General features: G+C 45.1%; 1 protein-coding gene across 1 annotated transcript in view; it reads left to right on the forward strand.

Annotated features, from left to right (window-relative positions):
* Window positions 1–8,796: 8,796 nt before the first annotated feature.
* The window catches only part of jup.L (junction plakoglobin L homeolog), a 33,610-nt gene continuing 30,176 nt past the window's right edge, over window positions 8,797–12,230 (forward strand). The window contains exon 1 of the mRNA XM_041576509.1: window positions 8,797–8,953. The gene's annotated coding sequence lies outside the window, so the exon portion shown is untranslated. The remainder of the gene's footprint in view (window positions 8,954–12,230) is intronic.

Genomic DNA, 12,230 nt, shown 5'->3' on the forward strand with positions numbered 1-12,230 from the left:
TAATTGGCCTTTGGGTTGGGGCCCCCATCCAGTTTAGGGGCCACTCTCCTATAATACCTCAAATAAACAGATGAAATAATAGGGTCAGTCTAATAACCCAATAAAAGGTCCCATGGAGCTGACTCTTTCAACCTGGGCCTGTTTCTTCCACAGATACATGACATGGAATCTGCAAATACTTAAACAAAGAAGAAACAGCAACATGTTCCACAGCGATATATAGATAGATATAAAGATACACAGCCATTGTGTGATTAAAGGACAAATAATAATAATATAACTAATAATAACTGGCTTTAAGTGTCATGTAAAGAAATGGGCAGAGACAGAGCTGTCAAAGCTGAAGAAACAAGAGGTGTTTTGGGTGAGAGAGCGCTCGCTGGTCGGGGAGAGCTGATGAATGAGCGTCTCTTAGGAATGTTCTTGGGTTAAATAGGCATATAATATATATATATATATATATATGACGGGGCTGTTATTATCTACTCAGAGTAAAAACACAGACTGTTTCCATGTGAAATGTGAGGGAGCAGGTCTGAGCCCCATTGTGAGACACACCTGTATGACTGGAGGCTGCACCCTGCCTTGTGGCTGTGGATGTGCTGACAGGGCAGGTATCAGTGTGTGTGTGTGGAACGCCCTCTTCCCAGTCCTTTTCCCTGTCTCTGGCCTGTCTTCTTCCCTCTCTCTGTCTTCTTCCCTGTCTCTGTCCTCTTCCCTGTCCCAGGGTCAATGTTGCTTTGGTGTGACCTCGTCCCAGGAACCCGCAGCCAATGTGTCAAACTGCAATGCTTTACCGGCTCAGCGAGTGGTACTTCTTACCACTAATCTTTCTATTCAGCTCGTTTACTTCTCTCGCTCATAACCAATGCCTGGCTGGCTAGTGACATTGGACCCTAGCAACCGGACCCTAGCAACCACATAACTGCACACACTGCAAAAAGCCCAATGGCAGATTGTCTCAGAGTAGGTCTGTATAGATCATACTACAAGTTCATCAGCATGCAGACTTACACTAACCTTTTATTCTATTAAGAGAGTTGTTGAGGAACTATATATCTACTTCTATCTACAGTTACTTTTATTTATCATTGTCTTTTAAATACCCCTTTGTGATATGAACACGTTTCTCATTCTCTTTCCATATTTAGTGTTGGCCCAGAGCCCAGACAAGAGCTGCACTGTGTGTGTGTGTAGAGTGTCAGCTCAGTGCACAAGTGTTCAGGAGCACACAGACACAAGCCCGTGCCCTACCAGGCTGCTGTTTGCTGAGACACCTCTGTATCTGTACTAAATAGCAATGATGGGAGTCTGGTTTTCAGCTAAATTGTCTCATTAGCCCCAAGCTCAGTAACAGCAGTTCACATAAGGGGGGGGGGTCTGTGTGACTGTATGGACATGTTTGGGAGAAAAGATCATTATTCCTATTAAGCACTTTCACCACAAATGGAAGTGACAGAAAGAAAAGCAGTGGCACAAGTCTTTGGGGCAAATTTGCCAGCGTGACGTCATTTAGTTACTTTGCCGATTTACTAAGGGGCGCTGGCGTAAATTCACTAGCGAAGTGGACCTACTCTAGCGCTACTTCGCACCCTTACGCCAGGCGAAGTTGCGCTATGATGAAGGGACGACGTAACTACTCTAATTCACTAACTTGCGCATTTTACTGAACGTTAGCTCTTGCGCCACCTCAGACCAGGCAAAGTGCAATATAGTAGATAGGGATTGCTTCAAAAAAAGTTTACATTTTTTCTAAGTCTCAAAAAACACTGGTGTCTTTTCCTTTTTTTAAGGGTGATAGGCTGAAAAAGATTGTAAATTTATTTGGGGGCACTCTCCTTCTCCCCTACATTTCCTAACATATGACACCTAAACTATACAGTGGGCACATGTATAGGTCAAAATATCAACTCTATTTTATTTAATGAAGCTTTCCCAGGCTTGTGTAGTTTAATGTTTTTGCTGCTACATATATGTCTCTTTAACTTGGCGCCGTATGCAAATTAGGCATCCCTAGCGTAACTTCGCTTTGCTTGACGAATTAACACTAGCGCAACTTCGCTACCGGCCGCCTCCCTGAGCGCAACTTTGGATGTTAGCGAATTAGCGGCACCCTGGTGAAATGCGGCGAAGCCTGCGCTAGCGAACTCCGCAGGTTAGTGAATTTGCCCCATTGTATTTATAGTGGAACACACACCAACCCCAAAACTCTCATTTCCTAAAATGTCATTATAAACAACCTTCCAACATACAGTCATTCAAAATGTTTATGTACAGTTATTGCAAGCTTGTTTATAGTCTCTGCACTGCCGGCTCAGAGTCCGGATACAATGTAGCAGAAGGAATAACACTTGTTAATAATAGGGTCCAAATGCCCCTAGCAACCATGCACTGATGTGAGTAAGAGACTGCTATATGAATAGGAAAGGCCTGAATATAAAATCAAACGTGCAGCCTTACAGAGCATTTGGTTTTTAGATGGGGTCAGTGACCCCCCCCTTTGAAAACTGGAAAGAGTTAGAAGAAAAAAGGCATATAATTGAAAAACTATAAATAGTGAAGACCAATAGAAAAGTAGCTGAGAATGAGCAGTTAAGTGAAAGGTGAAGCAGGTGTTTAATGAGTGTGTGACATAGGAGTGAAGTGAGCAGTTACACACAGTATTTATTAGTTGTGGCTGTTGCAGTCGCCTATAGTAAAGTCAGCATTAAAATCAAATATAACATTATACAGAGAATCATATATAACATTATATAGAGCATTATGAGGAGTCTATAAAGAGTTCTCTCCTCCTGCCAAATTCCCAGAGTCTATTGCCGACTCACTTGCCCAGACAGGCCGGGGCTCCCACAAAGTCTCCCTCCCTCCTCCTATTTGCCTGCGGCTCAGACGCTTCTCTTGGGTGGGGGAAAGAACTGGGAGCAGAGATAGAAGTCAGTGAGTCGGGTGCACATCACTGACGGGTCACCCTGACTCACAGACACTCACCCCTTTCTGCTCTGTTTTATAGACGAGTGACAAAGGTGGCTCCTTGTACCCCTGAAAATTAAACACATAAAAAAGGCCCGGCTCCCACTATTTCTTATCGAGGTCACTCTATTAAACTCACCAGACATCATGTCTCTCTACATGCAGGATTTGTGCAAAAGGCAGTTATTTTGTTACATTTTGTTTGTACTGGAATCAGTTATTTGAGTGAAGATAAACTTGATAAACAGAATATTTAATTGCTTGTATTCAGTATGATGAAGCTTATATTACATTTTCATTTTTGCAAAAGTTCCCCTTTAATATGGCCTTTTACAGAGATGCTTCATTATTTACACTGTGCCCCTGTCAAGCTCACTGGCCACTATAATATAATCATACGAGATCTCACAAAGGGATCCTGTGACCCAATTAGCTTATATTTAGCATAGGGATGCACCAAATCCAGGATTCCTCCTTTATCAGCAGATTCTGCTGAATCCAATTTCTGATTAGCATATGCAAATTAGGGGTAGGGAGGGAAATTGCATGACTTTTTGTCATAAAACAAGGAAGGAAAAAATGTTTCCCCCTTCCCACCCCTAATTTGCATATGCTAATTAGGATTCTGTATTTGGCTGGATCTTTCACATAGGATTCTGGGTTCGGCCAAATCCAAAATAGTGGATTCGGTGCATCCCTAATTTAGCAGTAGTGGGTAGACGGCAGTGCACAAGGTTATCTGGAGTCGGGTGGGCTTAGTGAAGGTTACACAGGGGGATAGGGGAATGTCACTCTAATTAATGGGGGAAAACATAGGTCCCATTTCTATCCATGTGTCTTTAGTTCCCTTTAATGAACCTTTCAGTTAGGGGCAGATTCAGGCTCCAGGCCTATCCCTGGCTGCACAGAATGACTATACCAGACTGTGTCCCCTCCCTGATCACAGTGATTATAGGGTTAATTACACTGGGAATGTGGCTCTGACCGCAGCCCTATAATAAAATGACCCCTATAACAAAGTGACCCCTATAATAAAATGACCCCTATAATAAAATAACCCCTATAATAAAATGACCCCTATAATAAAATGACTCCTATGATAAAATGACCCTTATAATAAAACAACCCTTCAATGCTGTAAAGCTCTAGGGCCTGGTCATGTGATATTATATAAAGTGACAGCCAGTGATTGTGATTAGAGTGCTGGGGCCTATCTCCAAATTTAGATTGTAATCAGAGCGGTCACTTTGTCCTTGTGCTGCTAATGAACAATTCTGATTCATTCACTGATATCATCTGCTAATAGAAAAGCCCAAACACCGGGGCCCAAGTCCTTTTAATCATACGGCGCCCCCCCCCACTTGGCTATGAAATGTGGGTTCTGCCCAGAGCTCGACTGATTTAAAGGCAACAATGAACTACAATATATATACAGAAATACAGACAGAATTACCCGAAGGAAAAGGATCAGAGCTGACGGCTGTGGGTAACTGCACTGGGGCACAGAGCTCACACTCACAACTTTACTCAACCCACAGCCACCAATAAGCACTTATCTGTCTATTGCAGCTAAAATAATAAAAATACAGAGAAATGTAGGGTGTGATTGGCTGCTGATATGATTTATACATTTATTGCTACTGATTTTACAGCAAGATCCAGTTTTATGTCCTTGTGACTGGAATATAAAGGGCCATAAAACTCACGGCTTTTAACAAGGAGCTTGGGAGCAGGGATAACGGCAGGAGTATACGGCCACAAACCACTGTCCAATATAGATATAAAATCATATAGTCATATATACTACACTACAGACATATACACTGCAGTAGACGTATATACTACATTACAGCCATGGACACTACAGTACAGGGAACTGGGTGCTTGAGGGAAAACAGAAGATGGGGAGCAGGACCCTAAAGAGAATGACTATATCTGTATTACTCTACTGTCCCTACAGCATTGCTCCCTCTTCCATTCCCTCATCTCCTGTGTAATAACATTGTGTAGGGACCTGGGCCTGGGGGACATTATTGTGCTGAAACTGGGAAGAGCTTTCCACAAACTGTTCCCATACATGGAGAGATCCGCTCGTTTGGTGATGTCGCCAAACGAGCGGATCTCCCTCCGATATGCCCACCTTGAGGTGGGCAATATCGGCTGATCCGATTGTGGGCCCTAGGGCCCAACGATCGGATCCTAACGATGCCCAAACGGGTGGTCGGATCGCGGGACCACATCAACGAATAGATGCGGCCGCGATCCGATGGGATTTTCTGTCCCATCCTTTCGGCCAGATCTCGATCGGTGAAGCCCGTCGTGGGGCCCCATACACGGGCCAATAAGCTGCCGACACGGTCTGTTTCCAGCTTTTATCGGCCCGTTTATGGCCACCTAAAGTCGGAAGCACAGAATTGGCAAGAATGTCCCATAAAAACTCCTCAGTCCCTACAAACAGGAGGCAGTTGGGAAGTGAGCGGTGACAGTTGCGACTTCCACACGGAGTGTCTGATCCCTTTGGCCAAATCTATAGACTCCAACAATATCATGAATTCTGACACACACACTAGTGGGACACACGGAATGATCAATAACTGAATAATTCCACTAAAACCCATGACAAATCCTACTTGTGTCTCCCTCGTTGCTTATGATAAGGAACGGCAGCTTCTGTCTGTCTGTCTGTCTGTCTGTCTGATGGGAAGGGACCGTCGTGAATAGATCCAGCAAATTACGGACAACTCAAATCTGGAGGTCAGGAATCATTTGGGCCCTTTGCACTCAAGATATTTTAGGGAATCAGGATTTTCAAGCAACAATCACCAAGATTTGTCTCCCACCTGCTGAGCTGGGACTCATTAACCCCTCTATGTGCCCTTGCCCTAAAGTGATGCCCCGGCCTGGGGCAGAATTGGCTTGTGATTTAACCTTTAGAATCCCAATCCCTAAATATGCCCTGGTTTTACACCCACAGGGTGAGGAGGAAGATTGAGCCTCTGGAAATATCATTGCTGATGTCATTGGAGCAACGTATAGCACCAACATATACTGTGGCACAGTTATACACCAGGAAAGTGAGTGTAACTGTAGCAGAATATGTCCTGATATATTATATTATCCACTGATTTATGCCCACAGCTGGGGACTCGTGGGCGTCTCTACTTGGGAATAAGGTTTCCAGGTGCCTCATGTTTCCCTTTCCCCAAATCTTTTGGGAGTCAACGTTGGTTTTCTGAGTTACAGTTTAGTTCCTCTGAGCGGGGGGCAGTTTATCTGATATTAATCATTGGAACGTGTAGCTCCGTATGTGGAATAAAAGCCTTACTAGTCAGGCAGTGTTTGTGTCGTTGTTCTATTACAGTTTCAGGGGAAAGGGACAATTGTGCATTTATAACCCCTTGTTTCCCAACAAGTGACCCCAAATACTGTACCTCACATTGACTCAATAAAACCCCCTGCCTCTTTCCCCCACTCGCCCGACACCATGTCTCTCATTCTCCCAAAACAAACAATATCTAGGAACCAGGGTCAACTGTCAGCCAAGGGTTAACGTGTCTTCTGCTGACTCAAAGTGCCACCAAAGGAAAGGGTTAAATCCTCCTCAATTCCCTCTGGAGTTTAATGGGAGAGAGCGAGTGGGAATCGATTAGTGACACAGGACATACAATGACCTTGGGGGAGCGACTCTCTAACAATATGAACCAATCACATGCAATCAATTCACTGCCAAGTGCTGAATGAACTGGCGGTTCTCCCTGCTGAACACAGTGCTGTCCTTGTCATTGCTCTTACACTTCAACTAAAGATGTGGGAAGAGCTGCTGTATCGCCTGCATCATCATATTGTGCCATATAATTGTGTACTTATAATAATAATAATAATAACTGTCCAACTTGGAGCTTTATCAGAGACACAAACACAAAGAAAAGGATGGAGCCTAGAGATCCACTCCCTGCCCATAACTTACAGGCCCCCCTATACAATAGGGATGCACCAAATCCAGGATTTGGCCGAATTCTTCACCAAGGCCGAACCAAATCCTAATTTGCATATGCAAATTAGGGGCGGGAGGGAAATTGTGTGACTTTTTATCACAAAACAAGGAAGTAAAAAATGTTTTCCCCATCCCACCGCTAATTTGCATATGTAAATTAGGATTTGGATTCGGTATTTGGCTGAATCTTTCCTGAAGGATTCGGGGGTTCGGCCGAATGCAAAATAGTGGATTCAGTGCATCCCTGTTTTACACACACACAGGCCCTATATACATACATATATATATATATATACACACACACACACAGGCCCTATATACATACATATATATATATATATATACACACACACACTCTGCAGGATTATTCGTGTTGTACAGATGACAAGTAAATGCTCCTCACTCTGCTGTAGGGAAGCTCAGTCCAGGGGAGGAATTAGAGGCAGCGATCAGATTGGAAGTGTTGGAATATAATGTGTGTTACACAGCGGCCACACTTACTATGTGTATAAATCTAGTGCAGACAGTGGGTTTATGAATGAAATGAAGCTGCCTGGATTCTGTAGCAGCCTGTGCAAGTGTCAGTCAGTGCAAGTGTCGGTCGGTGCAAGTGTCAGTCGGTCGGTGCAAGTGTCAGTCAGTGCAAGTGTCAGTCAGTGCAAGTGTCGGTCTCGTGCCTGTGCTGCCTCTGTGAGTAGGTAAATAGCTGATCCCCAACAGGTTTCTGTGGGACGTTGGTAAAGAACAGAACAAATGGGTTAAAATAAAAGCCACATATATGGAGAAGCACCCCCAGAAACATCAGCCCCCCTATATTAATTGACTACGGGACATATTTATTAACATGGAAGCCAAACATGACCAGTGATGTTGCCCATAGCAATGTTGGCCAGTGGGGCACCCAGAAGCACTGATTTACTGTCACCCACACTAAACTCAGTGTGTAAATTACATTACAGTGTCCCACACTGGGGCGTCAGGTTATGGGGGGGGAGGTCACATGGGGTTTTGTCACTGTTTGGGGGGGGGCAGGGGTGGCTTTGCCTGTAATTACCCCAAAAATAAACAAAATAAAAAAATAGGCATTAGTTAAATCACATTCCAGTGGCATCAGAGACTGACTGAGGGGTTAGTTATGGTTAGTGTAGGGTAAGTGTAGAGTAAGTGTAGACTTAGTGTCGTGTGAGTGTAGGGTTAGAGGAGTAGGTAGTTGTGCTGATATAAGAGTGTAACACAGAGTGAACTACAACTCCCAGCATGTAACTCTCATGGAGTCTGTGGCTGAAAAGAAGAATAATTAGCAAACTGTAGAGCAAGAGAAGCTGTCACATAATATATATATATGTATAGTGTGTATATATAAAGTGTGTATATGATGTAAGGAGGCAAGGCATGCTGGGAGTTGTAGTCCAATGGGCGAATGAACAGTAAGTTGACAATAAGGAGGCAGAAACTCAATAGAAATGAGACATAAATCAGCAAGAACAGAAACTGCAGCTCCCGCCCTGTCTGTGCCCTCGTCTCTCTCGGCCTGACTCACCTGCACAGGTGAAAAGCCATCACGTCATCTCAAGGAGGGGCTTGTTGTGAGCCTACAGGCCGTGCCCCCTTTGCAACCACTGGAGGGTGTTATTGAGATTGATATACAGCGGCTCCAATCACAGTTCACCTGCCCAACTTGTGTCCAATGGTTGTTTGGAATAGGCGTGGAGTCAGGCGTCGCTATGATTGTCAGGGAATGCAGCCAATGAGCTTTCAGAGGGTTGAAGCTTGTGGAGGAGCGGGGGTTGTGACTGATGCCGGTGGTTTCCAATGAAAAGAGGCGACGCCCAGGCAGTGGTTGTTGTCAGGGGCGGAGCATTAGGGTGGGGGTGCAGCTGACAGCTCAGTGTCGGGTTCAGTTGTGGAGAGGAGCGATCTTGTAGCTCCGGGAGTTCCTGGCGGAATTGACGCGAGACGGACGCCCCTTCCAGCTCTGAACAACGCGGGGTAAGTAACGGCCTCTGTCTGTGCGGGGGACACCGGCAGCTCTCGGGCTTATTTCTTCTCCTCCTCCTGCTGAACCCCCTCTCTCCTCCTGATTCCCCTCTTTCCTCCTGCTGAACCCCCTCACTTTCCTGCTGAACCCCCTCTCCTTCCTCCTCCTGCTGAACCCCCTCTCTCTGCTGCTGCTGCTGGGAAGTCTCAGTGTATGTAGCAGTAGTAGCAGTAGTAGTAGCAGCAGTAGTAGTAGTAGCAGTAGTAGTGTATAATGGTGACATGTTGTGACACACAGTTGTTACATTGTATCGTTTCTATCGCAGACGTTGTATCAAGTGCTGATTTCTTGTATTAATCCCTATGGGGGAGAGTCAGTGGGGCTCATTTATCAACACTGGGCAAATTTGCTCATGGGCTGTTACCTATAGCAACCAATCAGATTGCTGCATTCATTGTTCTTCTTGCAGTTGGCTTTAAAAAGCTAATCACTGATTGGTTGCTATAGGTAACAGCCCATGGGCAAATTTGCCCAGTGTTGATAAATGAGCCCCAGACTCCTCTAACTGTTCAGTTCATATTTGGGAATAAGTGACACACCTGTGTTTTCTATACAACTCCCAGCAGCTGTGTTGATAAAGCACCGGAGTTGAACAATGAGCGGCCTCTGTGCATCTTGTGTTTAGCATAACCTGTTTATCCGCACAGGGATCCTTTATCCGCACAGGGATCCTTTATCCGCACAGGGATCCTTTATCCGCACAGGGATCCATACAGCCCATACTTGTTTGGTGAGGTTGCTAAATAAGCAGAGAGTCCCTGGGCTCATACAAAGGTCTGGTGGCTATTGGGAGTCCCATGATGGGCCAGTGAGATAGAGACTGTGGCTGATTATGTCATTGAGGCAGGATTTGGTTTCCCACCCTGGGGGGCTCAGCGTCACCCTATGATCAGTGGAATGTGCTAAATAATCATACATGGGGGGGGGTGTATTTATCAAACAGCACCAGGACAATACACTGTGTGACCTCCCCCTCCTGTAACCTGACGTCCCAGTATTGAGGAAGTGTCATTACCCACCGCTGACTCTTCCCTGGGGGGAAACACACTCGGCTTCCATTGTTACCCCCAGTCACACACAGACAGACAGTCACACACACACAGTCACACACACAGTCAGACACACAGTCACACTCAGACAGACAGACAAGTGTTGGAACATGTGAGAGAGCTTAGTGCACATGTAGAGGATTAAGTAGAAATGATGGATACACAAAAGCTACAGGGAAAAGGAATCCCTATTGTGCAACACAAGCCCATACAATTGTATCACTTTCATTTCATTGTACATTCAGTTGTGGGGTTGTGTCACATTGGAGGAAGTTCTCTTTGCAATGGATCCAAACTCGCCAAATGATCTTTCCCATTCTGGAGTCAAATACATCAGCGTTTAGCTCTGTCACACTGGAGCGCACTTTGGACCCTGCCTTTAGTAGATCGTGCCCCCTCCCATATACAGTGTGTGTACTTCATGGCAATATTCTCTGAAGCCTCTGCTCAGTGCCCGTGTGGCTAGAGTGCTAGCAGTGAGACCAGCCTTTGAAATGATTTATGGGCAAAGTCTTTGTGCTTTCTCTTCTGGCTCCCACAGGAGACCCAGAAAACACTGACAGTTGCTTTAGGAGATGGAAAGAATGTGGGAGAGTGGAATTGTGGGAGAGTGGAATTGTGGGAGAGTGGAATTGTGGGAGAGTGGAATTGTGGGAGAGTGGAATTGTGGGAGAGCGGAATTGTGGGAGAGCGGAATTGTGGGCTGGAGGTTGATAATGATGGGGTTGCCCGTTTGTGGAGGAGTGAATGTCACGGTGTGAGTAAGTTGTTGAGGAAAGGGCCAATGAGAGGTGTTTGGGGAGAGCAGGTGGAATAGGCAGTGAGTAATTCGGGAGGAGGCTATGGAAGGGGTAACATGGCTGCTCAGGCGGGTGCATGAGTCAAGCGTGGAATTTTCATGGGATGGTGTAAATTGTTTGAGTGCTGACAAAAGCAGCCGGGAGTGGGGGATGGAATCCAGTGACTCTGCAGAGGGAAATCAATCACCAGTGAGGAGGATTCTACTCAAATGTCACTCGACCGACCCTGAAACATTCCCTGGGAATAAAAGGCCACTCCTAGGAAATGCCTCCGACAACGAATCACCCACAGAGTGACCTCACAATTAACTTTTAATATCCTATAGGTGACATTTTCCAGTTGGCCTTTGACTCCAGCCTGGTTGCTAGGTTTGGAAACTATAGCAACTAGAGAACACTCATCCTTTTTGCTCTGCAGTGTAACAAGCTCCAAATAATGACGAATTCTTAGAATAACGTGCACTCGCATCGTACAAATATTGTACCTCCCCAAATCGTCAGCATGCACTCAAATGTCCAACCGCTCACATGGTTTGGGCCCTGTGTGGATAACAGATCCAGAAACACATGTCATGGAAAAACATGTTTTGTTTTTTTTCAGAGCACATCAGTTAATAGTGCTGATCCAGCAGAATTCTGCATTGAAATCTATTTCTCAAAAGAGCAAACAGATTTTTTTATATTCAATTTTGAAACCTGACATGGGGCTAGACATATTGTCAGTTTCCCAACTGCCCCCAGTCATGTGAATTGTGCTCTGATAAACTTCAGTCTCTCTTTACTGCTGTACTTTCCCCACCAGCAGCCAAACAACAGAACAACGGGAAGGTAACCAGATAGCAGCTCCCTAACACAAGATAACAGCTGCCTGGTAGATCTAAGAACAGCACTCAATAGTAAAATCCAGGTCTCACTGAGACACATTCAGTTACATTGAGTAGGAGAAACAACAGGCTGCCAGAAAGCAGTTCCATCCTAAAGTGCTGGCTCTTTCTGAAAGCACATGACCAGGCAAAATGAGCTGAGATGCACCTACACACCAATATTACAACTAAATACACTTGCTGCTTCAGGAATGACATTTTATATTGTACAGTCAATTATTTGCAGTGTAAACAGTGTCATTTAGAAATAAAAACTACATCATAAAAATCATGACCGAATCCCTTTAAGGGAAGTGGAGTGGGAAGTGGAGTGGGAAGTGGAGTGGGAAGTGGAGTGGGAAGTGGAGTGGGAAGTGGAGTGGGAAGTGGAGTGGGAAGTGGAGTGGGAAGTGGAGTGGGAAGTGGAGTTTAGTCTAGTGAAGCTTGCTACTGCAATATTGTATCCGATTATGGCACTATAGTATTTATAATGCAATGTTGGTGTTGAACCCAGGA

Source organism: Xenopus laevis, chromosome 9_10L (genome assembly GCF_017654675.1).
Source record: "Xenopus laevis strain J_2021 chromosome 9_10L, Xenopus_laevis_v10.1, whole genome shotgun sequence".
NCBI classification, from domain to species: domain Eukaryota; kingdom Metazoa; phylum Chordata; class Amphibia; order Anura; family Pipidae; genus Xenopus; species Xenopus laevis.